The sequence below is a fragment of the Squalius cephalus genome, assembly GCF_949319135.1.
Source record: "Squalius cephalus genome assembly, chromosome: 16".
Lineage (NCBI taxonomy): Eukaryota > Metazoa > Chordata > Actinopteri > Cypriniformes > Leuciscidae > Squalius > Squalius cephalus.
Window position 1 is genome coordinate 19,405,186 of NC_137137.1, and position 16,176 is coordinate 19,421,361.

The 16,176-nt window shown below is 36.3% G+C and overlaps 1 protein-coding gene across 1 annotated transcript in view; it reads left to right on the forward strand.

The window, feature by feature from the left end:
* stx2b (syntaxin 2b) overlaps nucleotides 1-16,176 on the forward strand; it is a 182,126-nt gene that overhangs the window by 86,253 nt on the left and 79,697 nt on the right. The gene's annotated exons all lie outside the window — the stretch shown is intronic.

The following is a 16,176-nucleotide window of genomic DNA, read 5'->3' on the forward strand; positions in this document are numbered from 1 at the left end:
GGCTCCTTTATCTCTACATCTGCACAGACACACAGACATTTATGTAATTCATCATGTTTTTAGGAGGAATTCGATTTTTTTGTATCATAATTTCAAAATGCTACAATATTCAAGTGATCCGCAATGACAGAAATCACACTTATGATTCACCACGACAGTCAAAAAAATATGTTGCTATATATTTTTTCCCCAAGGCAGAGCACACAGGTGAAAGGCAACTACCTGTTCATTAGACATTAATATACTGTAATGAAACGTATATCACTTTACACACACATGTATATTTTGAGAATATGTGATGCATGTTTGACACATGAATGATATATCCTAATATTCCCCATCATCCATAGCAATGCCATATATCAGTCTGCTCATCTGGGTAGTGAAAAGGACATTAGAGGACTTTAGTATGTTGCAGACAGATTCAACTTTATCAGTATATATATTGTTTTTAATATTTCATATAAACATTTATGTAAGTTTTATTTATGTTTTTTCCCCTCTTCAACCTATACTGCTCGTCTGACATAGAGATTGTCACACATTTTAAGATTGACTTTAAGCCTGAGTTTCCAGGGGTCTCCACAAGGTGGACATTGAGCTAGAGACTGTGAGATCTCAGCATTAAGAGAATGATGCCTGAAACTGTTAAAGATCTTCAGACAAACTGAGTCTTGTTTATACAGTCAAACGAACAATGACAATCAAACATTTAGTGACATATTAACCTATTATTTCTCATTATATTTTGTTGTAATAAGTTATTGGTCACATTTGCAAAGCTTTGGAGTTGGTAGGTATGTTTTTGTAAGAAGTCTCTTATGCTCACCAAGGCTGCAATTATTTGATTACAAATATAATAAAAACAGGAATGAAATATTATTACAAATTAAAATAGCTGTTTTCATATTTTAAAATGTAATTTATTCCTGTGTTGTCAAAGCTGAATTCTCAGCATCAATACCCCAGTATTCAGAGTCACAATGATCCTTCAGAAATCAGTCTAATATGCTGATTTGGTGTTCAAGAAACATTTCTTATTATTATTAATGTAGAGGATATGTAACAGTTGCGCAGCTTAACATTTTCATCAGGATTCTTTGATGTATAGAAAGTTCAAATAGGAATCTTTTATAACATAATAAATGTCACTTTACTGACGCCTTTGATCAATTTAGTGCATCCTTAATAAATAAAAGTATTCATTTCTTTTTCTTTTCGTTTCGTTTCTTTTTTGTTTCTGACCCCACACCTTTGAACAGTATGTATCTCAACGAATATGATTATTATCTTGAATGCAGATGTTTTTAATGTATTACTAACAAAATAATGATCGTTGTAAACTTGTTTTATCTTAATTAAGATACACAAGTGGGAGATGAGAATTTGACATGACTTGACAATACGTTAAGTTACAGCCAGTTTGAAGCATAAATAATGTGCCCCTATTGAAAATCTACAACTAAATATCCTAATATGAACACTGATGTATAGACTTTTCTCTTCGATTTTAAATATTGGACAAAAAAAACACCACACTAAAATTAAATCATTTTCATCCTCATGCCCAGTGAATACCATAAGCAATAACGATTACTATAACATTTGTCAGTGGCGGGCCCCAAAAGCCAAACTTCAGTTTGAACGATTATATTATCCAATACAACTGAGAATTATTTTTTTATTAGACCAGATCATATAGTGAATCAAGAATACTGCACTGTATTGCAGTACAAACCTATAGGGTGCCTAAAGTGAGGCATCTTTTGAAAGGCAGAAAAAAATGTATGACATATGCTTATCATAAGTTTGTGTCTTTCTCTCCTTCTGTCCATCAAAAGTTTTCTCCCACAGCCCTGGGACTGGTGGCGTTGGCCTTTGATTTTAATACTGAGAGCATAATTTATGTAAGATGTTTGAATATCTTTTTGAGTGCGGCTAGATTAAAGAGAGTTCCATGTAATGGAACAAAAAAAGGCATCTGCAGATTTTATTTAAATATATTTCAAACCTCCAATGAGTTGGATAGAGTTGACAAAAGCAGAGAGGGAGGAAGAGTTTTGGAGAACACTATTAATACATTGTATGTGTGTGTTTTCAGTGAATGCTTGCTTTGTTTTTAATACTTTCAGTTCAGTTCACACATTTATTTGTATAGCGCTTTGTATATCACATACATATCGTTTCAAAAGCAGCGTTACAGAAAATGCATGCGTCTACATTACAATTTAGAGTGATTTGTTATCAGAGGTGACTGCGTCCAAGTTATGTATTTCAGAAATGTACAAATACAAATCATGCAGTTAGCTAACCATGTATTCATTTAAACAATGTATTAATTAAAGGCAGAAACAATGAGCTCATTGAAGTAGTGAATACATGCTGTTAACAAAATGATTAGGATATGTCGAAAATGTAGCACTTTCCATTTTTTGAAATTGCACCGTCCATCCATCCATCCATCCGTTCAACCTTAAATTATGTTACTCCTTTTGAGTTAGCATGAGAGGACTGTGATATTTAGTGTATATTGTGTGTGTGTGTTATACCACACATCATTACAACTACTCACATCTATCTTTATTCTGTGCAGCAGATCAGTTTAGTTTTTGTTGATTCATACCCACAGGCCAGATTGTTAGCAGTCAATATTTGTCAGTGAGTCTTCAAGTTGCACAACTTCTTTATTATCCCCATGCTGATGCAACAAGATCTGTTTGCAAGGGTTTACAACATAGTTTGAAACAAATCTTTACTCATATTTCTAAGTTTAAGACTTTAAAGATAAATATTGGCAATCTGCCCTTTACAATTCAGCCTTGTGTTTGCTCAGTTGTCTCTTAGAAAAGTAAAACGACGGTAAACATGGTAACGCAGACAGCCGGTAATCCTCTGTAGGACACCATGTGGTGTAAAAATGCAACCCCTGCCGTCTGTGTGTGAATGCAGGGGTCTGTATGTTGTAGTATCATCGCATTAGTACCCGTGTGAAAAAGAAGAACAGTTTTAGCATACTTTTAAAAAGAATAATCATTACTGAAATTATATATAAAAAAGTTTTCACTGAAGTAGGACTTAAGTGCTAGCCTAGAAATCTAGACGCACCCTAGCGGCAGCAAAATTTCTTTTGGAGCCAGGGTAGTCTAGCAACTCTCCGTTGACTTTCGGAGCTGTAAAAACCTAAATTGGGTCAGGCCAATCACATCGTGTATAGAGTAGGTGGGGCGGGCTTAACATAATGACGACAGAGTTGCGACGGTTCCCTGCTACTTGAAAACAAAGAAGAGTTGCTGCTGCTGGCGAACAGTCTTTCGAATCGGCTTTGACTCTGGAGGACTTGGAGTTAAGCTGTCCTTCAGTAGCCTAATATTATATTATCTGCAAGTACAGTTTTTTATAATATACTTTTAAGATCTGAATTACACTACTTTTTCACATAGGTAGACAATGACACGTCAACGATATGGTCATGATGAGGCTTTTCTTCACTTTTGTAAGTATGTGTCTGTGTTCATGAGAGAAGTAACAATGTCTGATTCATTAAAGGGTTAGTTCATCTAAAAATTAAAATTCTTTAATTAATTACTCACTCTCATGGCGTTCCAAACTTGTTAGACTTTCGTTCATCTTCCTAACACAAATGAAGATCTTTTTGATTAAATCTGAGAGCTTTCTGTCCCTCCATTGAGAGCTACGCAACTACCACTTTGAAGCTTCAAAAAGTTCATAAAGAGATTGTAAAACGATGTGAATTGAGCGGTTTAGTCCAAATTTTTTAAGAGACTTGATCGCTTTATATGATGATCAGATTTAATTTAGTCTTTTATTCACATATAAACATTGATCAGAGAACATAAACAGAAGCTCAACCGAACCTGTTTGGTGCGCGAGAACAAACATATTGCTAAAGCTCAAATGTTCTGCGTAACACGAGAATGAACTTCATTGGCTCTCGCACATCAAGCGAACATGCTCGAGCTTCCGTTTACCACAACTGATGTGTGCGTTGATGAATGTTTATATGTGAATAAAAGACTAAATTCAATCTGTTCATCATATCAAGTGATCGAGTCTCTTCAGAAAATGTGGATTAGTTTAAAGGGGTGGTAAAATGCCCTTTTCACAAGATGTAAAATAAGTCTCTGATGTCCCCAGAGTGTGTGTGTTAAGGTTTAGCACAAAATACCCCACAGATATTTTTATATAGCATGTTAAAGTTGTCACTTTTTGAGGATTTGCAAAAACGCATTGTTTTGTGTCTGGCCCTTTAAATGCAAATGAGCTGCTGCAGAGGGCGGGGTTTCAAGAGCTCGTGTGTGTTAGCAGCTGCTATTACCTCACGCAGACACACTAAAGTGACAGAAACTGTTCTGCCTTTAATGTTAAAACGGAGTCAGACAAAGATGGAGAGACTCAAGAAGAAATGACAACATGTGACGTCTCTGAATGGTTAGTTGATGAATTTATGTTGCTGATGTGGAGTTAACTATCTTCAATTAGCATATTCTGTCATGATAATCTATAAATCGCTCGTATAGGAACTGTTGTGAGATAGGAACTATTGCATGTGAAAAGATAGATGCTAAAGTTTGAGCTGACTCACAAATGTACTCTTATACAACAACTTTTCCTCTTCTCAACATGGACTGCGTGTTCCCGGGGGCGGGGTTTATGTAAATTTTAGGGTTAGTGATGTCACTAACCCTGGAGGAATGTCATGTAGTCTCTACCAGCCATTTGTTGTAGTCCTTTTCTTTAAAAGCAAATCTCTCCCTTTGCTTTGAACTTTGAGCGTTGTAACTTTGCAGATGTTGTTTATGCTCAAACAGCAACATTACACACTAACTAGAAAAGTGAAATCATACTCAACCACCCCTTTAATATATGGATTAGTTTTACGATCTCTTAATTAACTTTTTGAAGCTTCAAAGTGGTAGTTGAGTTGCGTATAGCTGTCAATGGAGGGACAGAAAGTCGTTCATTTGTGTTCCAAAAGATGAACGAAAGTCTTATGGGTTTGGAACTACATGAGGGTGAGTAATTAATGACAGAATTTTCATTTTTGGGTGAACTAACCCTTTAACTCATCATTCTTTTGAGTCAGATGTTTTCAATGAATAGTGGATTCAGTTCACAAAACCAGTCTGGATTATTTGTGCATAAATCAAACACTGACTCAATGATTTAGTCGCAATGGTTAATATCTTACGAGAGGGGAAGATTATCAGTGAGTAATGACTTAAATTTCAGGCTATTCCTCAAATAAAACCATAATAAGGCTTAATAAGATTTTGTGTTCTGTTGGAAGTTGAAAGCTTCAGTGCCTGTTCATTTTAATGACAAGTAAAAAAAGGACCAGCATAAAATTCAGAATTTCTCATTTCCACAGAAGAAAGAAAGTCATACTAAAAACCTTTTCATTTTTAGGTCAAAGTATTTCTTAAACTTGAATGTGCTCTTGTTCCTCAATGATAATAATATGCATAAAGAAACATGCACACAGAATGGAGCAGGTGGAGAGCTAATCTAATATATCAGTTTTTTTTTTTTTTTTCATTAGGTTGAGCTCTTTTGAATCAGCTCATTTGTAGCCTGTTCATTGAGCTGCTATACCTCCAAGTGTGAAGTGTCCAACTGTGGGACCGAATGAAAGAGACACTATGAAGAGCGAAGGGGGGAGGGGGGGATTGACAGAGAGAAATGTTGAGAAAGTTGGAACGAGGTGGCGTTCAAGAGTGAGCTAAAGGGAAAGCAAAAGACTGAATGACTGATAAAGGGAGAAAGAGTTACACCAAGCATTCGCATGTGCCCGTATGTACGCGTATGGCAGAGAGAAAGAGTGAGCGCTGAGAGCGGTATGCTATGATGGTATTGTTTTTGTGACAGAGATCAGTGGCTGGCTGAATGTGTTTTATTTGCAGTGGGGCTGCTCTCCCAGGCTAATAAAATGTGAAGCTCCCGCTGCCTGCAGTGACATGCTGTGCACAGCGGGAGGCAGGGCTTTTTTGTGTTTCCCTGCCCAAATTATGGAACCGTCAATACCCTCCCTGGATCCCGTCAATAGAACCACGCTTTGTGACTGATGGGAGACCAACTTCAAGGCTATCCTGAAAAAAAAAAAACGAGAAAGAGAAAACAAGAGAGAGAGAGAGAGAGAGAGAGAGAGAGAGAGAGAGAGAGAGAGAGAGAGAGAGAGAGAGAGAGAGAGAGAGAGAGAGAAGAAAAACTTGACCTGCTTTTTCCCCAAATATGGTCTTTAATGCAGTCTGACATAGAGGGTTGTTTTTAGGATCGTCTGAGCCTTTGTGAAGACTGAGGCGCTCAATAGAGCAACAAACCATTGCTATCGTTTCACTTTCTAAACCATGTGGGAGGGAACGCAATGCCATCATCACTGTTGTTGACTTGCCTTGATCTGAATGGTGACATACCCTCAGGGTGAAGTCTGAGACATTAAACACACTGTTGCTGTGTTAGCGTTAGCATGCGTTCCTCATGAAACCTGAAAGGGATTTTCCAGAGTATTCGTAGACTCAGTGTTTTATCGTTTTGATGGAAGGGGGCTATGGGGGATATTTGTTGTGGATTTGTAAAGCTAATTAGCAATAGGCAGACATTTGATTGGGATAATTATCCAGCATGTAAACTTAAGAACAGGCCAACCTGCGTTATGATTCACAGGGTCCCTACAGAAATTTCATGAAACAGAAAAGGAAAAAAATGGCACTAACTTTATATATACATATATATATAGCATATTTAATATAGCATATTTAAACTAATATTTCATTTTTTAAATTTAAATTTAATTAAATTAATATATAATAATATTACAATTAAAATAATTCCTACTACTTATTTAGTAATAAGTGACTGATGCTATGTTTTAAAAAAATGTAATTTAAAATATGTAATATGACTTTAGAAATGTATGTTTTTATTGAGCAAGGATGTGTTAATTTGGTCAAAAGTGACAGTAAAGGTGTTACAAAAGATTTCGGTAACACTTTATTTTAGTGTCCTTGTTAAACATGTTACATCTAGTTAGTAATAACTATAAATTATGCATGATTACATGCAACTAACCCTGAAGCAACCCCTAATCCTAACCCTACAGTAAGTACATGTAGTTAATTATTATTACTCAGTGCAGTGTAACCAAGATTTCAAATTAAAATAAATGCTGTTCTCTTTAGTTTCCACAAAAAAAACATTAAGCAACTCAACAGTTTTCAACATTGATCATATTAAGAGCACCAAATCAGCATATTAGAATGATTTCTGAAGAATCATGTGACACTGAGGACTGAAGTAATGATGCTGAAAATTCAGCTTTGCATCACAGGAATAAATTACATTTTAATATGCATTCAAATAGAAAACAGTTATTTTAAATGGGAATAATATTTCCCAATAGTACTGTTTTTACTGTATTTTGTTGAATAAATGCAGCCTCGTAAGCAGAAGAGACTTCTTTCAAATAACAAACAAACAAATCTACTGAGCCCAAACTTTTGAACAGTAGTGTATGGTTTCTTCTTGACTGTGTGAAATGTGGTTCTGATGTACTCTATATATACTGGTGATACAAAATGCTAAAATATGCAACTTTGTGTACTATCTTTATTATTTATATAACCATCAATAATGCAAATTTGAAGTTTGTATTCTGTGATGTTTTGATCCAATCTTTTCCCTGTATAAAATGTTACATAGAGGTCAGAGTTCACCAGACATGAACTTAGGTACATTCCCACTCTCTCACATGAGCTATAATTAGGACACGTGAGCTTATAGACAACTGGCACAATAGAAGTCAATCAAATAGCAAATTTAACCCTTTGGTGACAGTTCAGAGGAAAAATCTGTCTTTTCTTCTGGATCCTTCACCCCAAAGAATTCTGTAGAGCGGGAGAAACATCACAGTGAATTATTAAACATCAAGTACAGAAAAAAAAAAAAAAAAAAAACAAGTAAATTCGTCCCCGTCCCCCCCCCACTTTTGGAAAAAGTGAAACTTTTTCTTTTTCTCTTCAGTTTGAAGTTGGAACTTCAAGTCATTTTTGTGGCTGTTCAAACGATCGGGAACACGGAGCGTTTGCTGGATTCCTGTGTGCGCATTCAAAAGCCGCCTCCGTCAGAAGTGCCACCTAGCAGCGTGCTAGAGCGGGAACCTCGTGCAGCGCGAGGATTCAGATATGCTAATTGATCAGCGGGGTAGCTCTGAGCATCGCTGCAACCTGCTTTAAATAGACAGCTGCTTCCCTCTGTATCCCCCCCAAACTCCTTTCCTTCTTCTCTCCGTTTCTCCCTCATCCTCCCCTCTTCAGAAATCTCCTCCTCCTCTCACACACTTGCCCTTCTTCTCACTTTCACTCGCTTTTAGTGTTGCATTGGAGCAAACAGCAGTAAATTAACTAGAAGAAGTGATGAATTGACTTTTGGGCAAAGAGAAAAGGAAGGGAATTAAGGGAGAAGGACAATAAAAATGCAGAGGCTGTTTGTCTGAGAGTGAGAAAGGGCCTCCGCCGGCTCTTTATGGCAGCTACGGCAGCATTAGCGCTAAGTCCCGCGCGCTTCTTTTTTTTCCTCCTTGTCCAGGGCTCATGCTGAGCAGGAACCTGAGCTGATTGGGTTTCATTCACAGGTCTCTGAGTCGGCAGTAAATTCGGCCGGGGGTTCCCTGAGGGCCCCCCTCGACACCTCATCTCCAGCTGGCTGAGCGCGATTGTTGAGGAGCTGAGGAGTCACGTTGGGGTCATTCACTATGGTACTCCTAAGCTAACTCGCCTCGCTCCTTTCTCTGTCTCTTTCTTCCTCTTCTCTTTCCTCACTTCCCTCCCGCAGGTTGCTAAGGCCTGGTATTTGCTCTCCGTGGCCAGGCTGTAATGACAGCCACGGTGCCCCTGCTGCTTCTCGGCTAGCGTTTCTCTTTGTGCTGCTAGTGGTTATTGGGAGTGAGAGGGCAAGAAAAGGTGATGGCTTACAAACACACACATAATTGCACATTCGCACACACATTGGCATTCACAGCATTTGGACCAATTGTGTAGGCCCAACATACACATTGGTATCATTTTAGTTAGGCTCATTAAACAAATATATGTTTGCATACCACAACCAATTATTTATCTTTTTATTATATTATTATAATAATTACATATATTATATATGTGTGTATTTATATATATATATATATATATATATATATATATATATATATATATATATATATATATATATATATATATATATATTTCACAGCACTAATATTAATATAACAATGAAAAACATAAAATAGCTATTTATATTTAATAATTTTAATATAGCCTAATATATTTAATATTTTAATGAAATAATCAAAGTTCAACAAGGAGAGGAGCTGCACACATAATCGTAGAACATTTTTGTATCCAAAAAAAAATGCAAATACAGTGACAAAATGTTTTCAGTTTACATCGTCATCAGTATCAATGATGTTTTAATGAAATAATAAAAGAAATGAATGAAGTTTTGAATGTGGAAAACTAGATTTTTGTTGGTAAGCAATTCTGTTGTCAGATATTTTTGTACAATGACTACTAATAAATGGCAACTGATCAGGGTTATTATAGTAAACTCAAACAAAATCCATAAAAAAACATTTTGAACTAAAATATTTAAAAACTTAATAAAACCTGTAGACACATAAAACAATAAAAATCACAATAGCACAATGAAAATGAAAAGTTTTATTCAAAATATTCATAAAATCTATAATAGTATCACAGTGATACTAAAATTACACCACAACTATTTTATGTCCATTTATTTATTTTTTTTGATAAGTTTGAGCCACTCTCAAAGGGGTCTTGTTTCAAGGGTTTTATTTTGCAGTAATAGCTTGCAGTCTTTGACAAGTTTCAAATGTAATTTTTATCGACAGACTGTTTTTAGACTGCTGTGTCCACTTCAGGGGATCTCTACCCTAAGGCAAATACAGTGTATATAAATGTTCCCTTTGGGAGAGGGGTTGACTTTTTATGATCCTCAGAGGGACAGATGCTCATTCAAAAAAAGCCCAATCAACACAGGCATCATATCACACCTCTTCTAAACACAGCAGCACTTAAAAAGGGGGCAAACACCAGCCATAAAACCCCTAATGACAACACTAATAAAACTACAAAGACATGAAAGAGCCGGCCAAAGCCTGCAGTGCAGTTCCTTCCTGCTTCTGTGTCTACTGAGGACAGAGAGAGCAAAAGAGACCGGACAAGTGTGTGTGCGTGAATGTTTTCATCGGCAATCTACTTTCTGACCATCTGAATAGTTGTTGCAGGATAAGTGTTTGAACATTAATGTGTACACAGCGTAAATCAAATGTAGTTGTACCAAAGGGTTACACAATAAGTGAATGACATCAAAGCAATCCTACATAATTCCACTTTATCTGTTTTACCATTTAGTTCAAACAGCTCTATTGTCCATAGCATCATTTCCTCCTGCTTCCATTTTTTAAAAACATTTTTTTTTTATAAGAATACAAAGAACATAACAGATGCCTTGTTGGTCTCCGCAGTGACTTTCCCCTAGTGAGTCTTTAACAAGGCTCCAGATATTAAAAAGGAGTGCAGTTTTTCTTGACTAGGGCCAAGTCTTTTTCTGTGCATGGCAAAGAGCCACAGAAGCTGTGCTTTGTTCCATGAGAGCGGGACAAAGTTATGCGTGTCTTTGTGTGTGTGTCTGGTCCATGCTTTTTCAGAAAACATTTGCATGCCTGATAAACAGCATTTAGCAACTTTCTTGCCTTTGTAGTAGAAAAAAGGCAGAAATAAATATCATATCTTTAAACTAAACAGAATTTCATTCACTTTGAGTTTTAATCCTCTGATGTGAGTCATTGGGGACAGTAAGACAAAAACCTCAAAACGCACCATAATTACAATATGCAAAATACAGATTTTCCCATTAGAAGCTAAACTTGACACCAATTAGATATGAGATTCAAGAAAATCTCTTATCATTATAATACGCTTTGATAAGGACCCACTAAACAATGAAACTAATCCCACGGTGGTTCAAAAAGGATTGATTACTGGCAAATATTTCAATTTCTTTTTCTTTCCGGATTTTACATTCAAGCCAGGAAAACATTTCGTACTGACTCAAGAGCTATGAAAATTGTCTGCTGATTTAAGAGAAACGTGAACAGACACATTTGGGCTTCTTATCACGTTTCTAAAGCATTTTTCTTTCATGCAAAAGAGTCAAACGTGTAAAAAAAAAAAAGGACTCTAAACAGCGTAATTAGCTTGAAGAGCCTCAATGGCCTGCAGCATTGAAGCTCCTGAGTGTATTGTGCATGTGTATGTGTGTGACATTGTTAATGACGGCACTTAGGAGATCAGAGAAAGAATAGATGTATGAGATACACAAAACTAAAGGTGATAATGGCAACCGCTCGACCATTTAAAGATGCATCACTGCTTCAAAGACAGGGGTGTGTGTGGAAAGGACAGACATTTGACCTTCCAACTTAGTTACATGTAAGAGACTAATCTGAGGTGTTTAATGTGAGCCATTTAAATGCATTTTACATGTATAGCTGATATGCTGTGGCAGCAAAATATATCTAAGCCACACTTAAAAATGTATGAACAGCACAAGCACATTTTGCAAAAAAAAAAAAAAAGATGTTTTGAAATTCTAAAGTTTTGAAGAAGTTTGAAGAAATTATATATTATAAAATATTAAATGTACCATTTAAAATGAGAAAAAAAATCTTTTTTTAATGAAACATTTTTATAGTTTTCCAAAAAAATACATTTTTAAATGATAAAGGTTTAAAGAAGTTTAAAGAACTTATAAAAAATTACTGTTTGCGAAACCTTGCTCATAGTCAATGTGATGAACTGGAACATCTGTGTGTGTTTTTGCTGGTTAGAGAATGTTAGCCCCTGCTGGTAGATGCTGTAACTACAACATTTGGAAGCAGAGGTAAAAGGTTCGTTCTGAACTAAAACTGATTCTTGAATTCAATTCATATGTTCGTTGCCAGACATAACTTGTATTTACATACATGAAACACAAGCTTGTTGAATATCACTGCAGGGAGTGGGGGTTACATGAAACAGTTTCAAGTTATGTGTTGCCTGCAACAACCTACACATTAACAGCACAAACCACTGTTAATTTTAACAGAAAGCAAGCATACTGTATGCGTGAATTGGCATGGCAGCCAATAAAAATAATTACCTTACCTAATATAGCAAAATTCTGTGTTTGGACCAGGCCTGGTCAGAACTCAGCACTAGACACAACTCTGCCGTTTTGAGCGGTGAGTGGATTCTAACTTAAAGCTACACTGTGTAATTTTTTAAGTTGATACTTAGCAAAAAACACTTTGTTCTTTCAAAATGATATGTGCTCATTCATGTGTAATTACTTCCACCAACTAATCAAGTATTCTCGTAAGCGTAGAATCTGCCATTCAGAATACATACGAGCAAGTCGCTCGAATGGCGGCAGCCATGTTGCGCCTCCATCTTGAAAAAGAGGGACATACCTGGAAATTCAAGCTTCGCCTTTCGTGCTTTTACACTCAGTGGCACCGTGACGAATGCGAGGGGGAGATTACTCGCGACTGCCGGCAGATTTGAAAGCCTGTTGAAGATGGAGGATCACGCCTATTCTCAAGGACATGTAACAGAGTCGCCAAGGAAGCGAAAGAGAGAATTAAAACAACAACGCGACAGTGAAAATCAACAAGACTAAAGCCAATATTGAAGTGGCTTTTCCAAGATGGAAAGAGCTCATGAGGAGCAAGGATTTTAAAAGGTACGCCGAAGGTAATTCAGCCTATTTGTGTAAATTCGAAGATTTATAGTTGCATGGCTAACTATAGCATGGTTGTGAAAAATGCTAGAACGACGTCTAGGATACTTTTCCTCGTGTCAATGATGAAAAAGGATTGTTTACCTTGTAACATAAATCTGTGCGACGAAGCACAGGCGATGAATAGTTTTACTGGCGCCATTTGTAGGTTATATCAAAGGGCACTGTACATTTTAGTTATTTTTCATTGCTTTTACTTTGTACACAATGGACGAAGTCGAACTCGAAGCCATGTTAATCTTGGAATAATACGGCCACCGTAGGAGTTAAAACGCCCTCGGAATGGGAGGGGCTAGAAAGTAGTATTCAGTTGGTAGTCATATACAATTTCCCCGCTAGATGGGAGAAAATCTTACACAGTGTAGCTTTAAACACCTCTGATTGGACATTGCATTTACAAAATCAACAGATATGTTTGTGATTGGCTACACAGCTCAACGCTGCAAAACACATTGTAAAGAAACCTTTGATGATCAGAGCGCAAACACAGACCGTTTGCCAACTGTAGACTCAATAGATCATTACTTCAAAAGCCTTTAAGCTGCATATTACTAGCTAAAATAATTTTTGATAGCTTCCCATTCGGTTATGAAAATTCACTGAAATTGATAAGCAGGCCTGGTCAATCTAATAATATGATAAGGAACAAAAAATGTGTTGCATCATTCTTCTCATATTTTATTCTAAAAAAGATTGATTATACCTTTTGCATAAAAAGTTTGGGATCCCCTAAGGTAGTTTTTCAGGGGTTACTGAATGGTTTGATACTTTGTTATATAAGGAGATGCCCTTCATACTAGGACATGCACATAGTATTTTGAAGGATATGCTAATAAAAATGCATTAAATGAGTTAGTTCTGAGGACCTAAAAAACCTATGCTACTAGTTTTTTCAAAACTTATTGTATAGTCTTTATTGGGGATTTTAAACTTTTTTTATGCTACGACCCACCTAAAAAATCTCATCTATCTTGAGACTTTTATCTCACAATTGTTACATATAAACTTGCAATTGCAAGTGATTCCGAATTGTGAGATATAAACGGGGAGGTATAAAAATAAAAATGGGGAGATCTAAAAAGTCTAAAAGTCTAAATTGTGAGATAAAAAACTCACAATTACCTTTTTATTAATATATATATATATTTTAATTATTATTATTTCGTGGTAGAAACAAGCTTCCATATGTTTCAGTTGTTTGACTTGATAAGAAAGGCTTCTGTTTTATGGCCTCACGTTGTCTGGGCTACTGTCTGCTGTCTTGCTGTTTGAACAGTGTTGGAGAAGCTGTAAAAAGTATCATTCCACTCACTCGTGTGAGCAAATGCGGCTTCATTAAAGAGCCTGAACCCTCACCAAACTGAGACGGTGTGAAAGAAAGCGACACCAAGGTCGTTGTCCCTCACCTTGGCACAAACATGTGTCATCTATCTCTCTGCTGTGAAGGATCACTATACTTCTCTCCATTCAGCCGTATTTGATGTGGCACTCACCTGTCATGCTCTCCGGACAGATGAGAAGAGAATCTCTCCTCACGAAGGCCCGCCAGTCAAAGTACCTGACACTGGCCTCAAAGAGGATTTGACGGAGGGCCTGTTGACACCCCTCAGCCGGCGCCCCTGTTCTTTTAAGACCCACTTCTGCCTAACATCTGCAGCAAGATGAAACAGAATCATAATTGGGTACAATCACGCAAGAGGCGAAGCAAGAGCGCTTCTTTTACAGACATGCTAACATTATTACACACACCAAGCGCCCTTTATCCTCAAGAAAACTTAAAGAGCTATTTTTCTTAAAGCAAACATTTTTAATTTTTTTTAGACATGTAATAAGGATGCGTTATAATTTTTTTTAAAAGGGAATGAAATAGCTTTTAGATAAACCCTTGATTTCTACTGAAAGCACATTCAGGTTAATATTATAAACAAGCCATTTCGAGTTACTGTCTTCATCTGTCAATGTGTTTGCGAATATTTGAATGTCACCTGAAGTGATGTTTTTTTTTTTTTTTTACTTTCTACTCATTAAACAATCCTGAAAAAGTTTCTACAAAATAATTAAGCAGCACAACCGTTTTCAACTTTGATAAGAATAGATAATAAAAAGAAATTTATCAAATCAGCATAGGAAGCAAATCAGAAGACGAAGGTTTTCAAGATAATTTAATAATCCACAAGGTAATACAGACAGCTAGTGCAGACACAACCAAACACATACGAGACCAGACAATGAACAACAGACAAGCAGGAACTTAAGAAGTGCAGATAACGAGGTGCTAATTAAACACAGCTGAACTAAACTAACTCATAATGCTCGTGACCATGGAGACAGGATACATGAAACAAACTAAAAGTCCAAACTAACAGAACTGTGACACATGTGACACTGAAGTAATGGCTGCTGAATAAATCACAGGAATAAATTACATTTTAAAATATGTTATTTTAAATATTGTAATAATATTTCACAAAACTTTTTTCAAAACATTAAAAAAATCATTATTATTCTAAACATTTGACCAATAGTGTCATATATATACAGTCATGTGAAAAAGAAAGTACACCCTTTTTGAATTCTGTGGTTTTATCATGACATAACAATAAAAAAATAATAATAATCTGGTCCTTAGCAGGTCTTAAATACAACCTCAGATGAACAACATCTGAGTCATTATTTCTTTAACAAAAACTATAGGCCAAAATAGAGAAGCCATATTTGAAAAACTAAGTACACCCTTACTGCTTCCATAGGAATTATAAGGGTAAGTGCCAGAAAATGCCTTTGATTAACTGATCATCAGCAAGTGGGATCACCTCTATAAAAGCAGAAGTTTTTTGAAGTTTGGTGGTCTGGAGCATTCAGGTGTGTGTGTGTTAACACAATGTCAAGGAGGAAAGACATCAGCAATGATCTTAAAGAAACAACTGTTGCTGCCATCAATCTGGGAAGGGTTATACGGCTATTTCCAAATTATTTGAAGTCCATCATTCTACACTAAGGAAGATTATTTACAAGTGGAAAACATTCAAGACCGTTGCCAATCTTCCCAGGAGTGGACGTCCCAGCAAATTCACCCCAATGTCAGAAATGGCAAAACACCCAAGAGCTACATCTCAGAATCTACAGGCCTCAATTAGCATGTTAAATGTTAAAGTTCATGGCAGTACAATTAGAAAAAGACAGGACAAGTATGGCTTGTTTGGAAGGGTAACCAGGAGAAAGCCTCTTCTCTCTAAAAATAACAAGATAGCACGGCTTAGGTTTGCTTTAAGTTGCATCTGAACAAACCACAAGACTTCT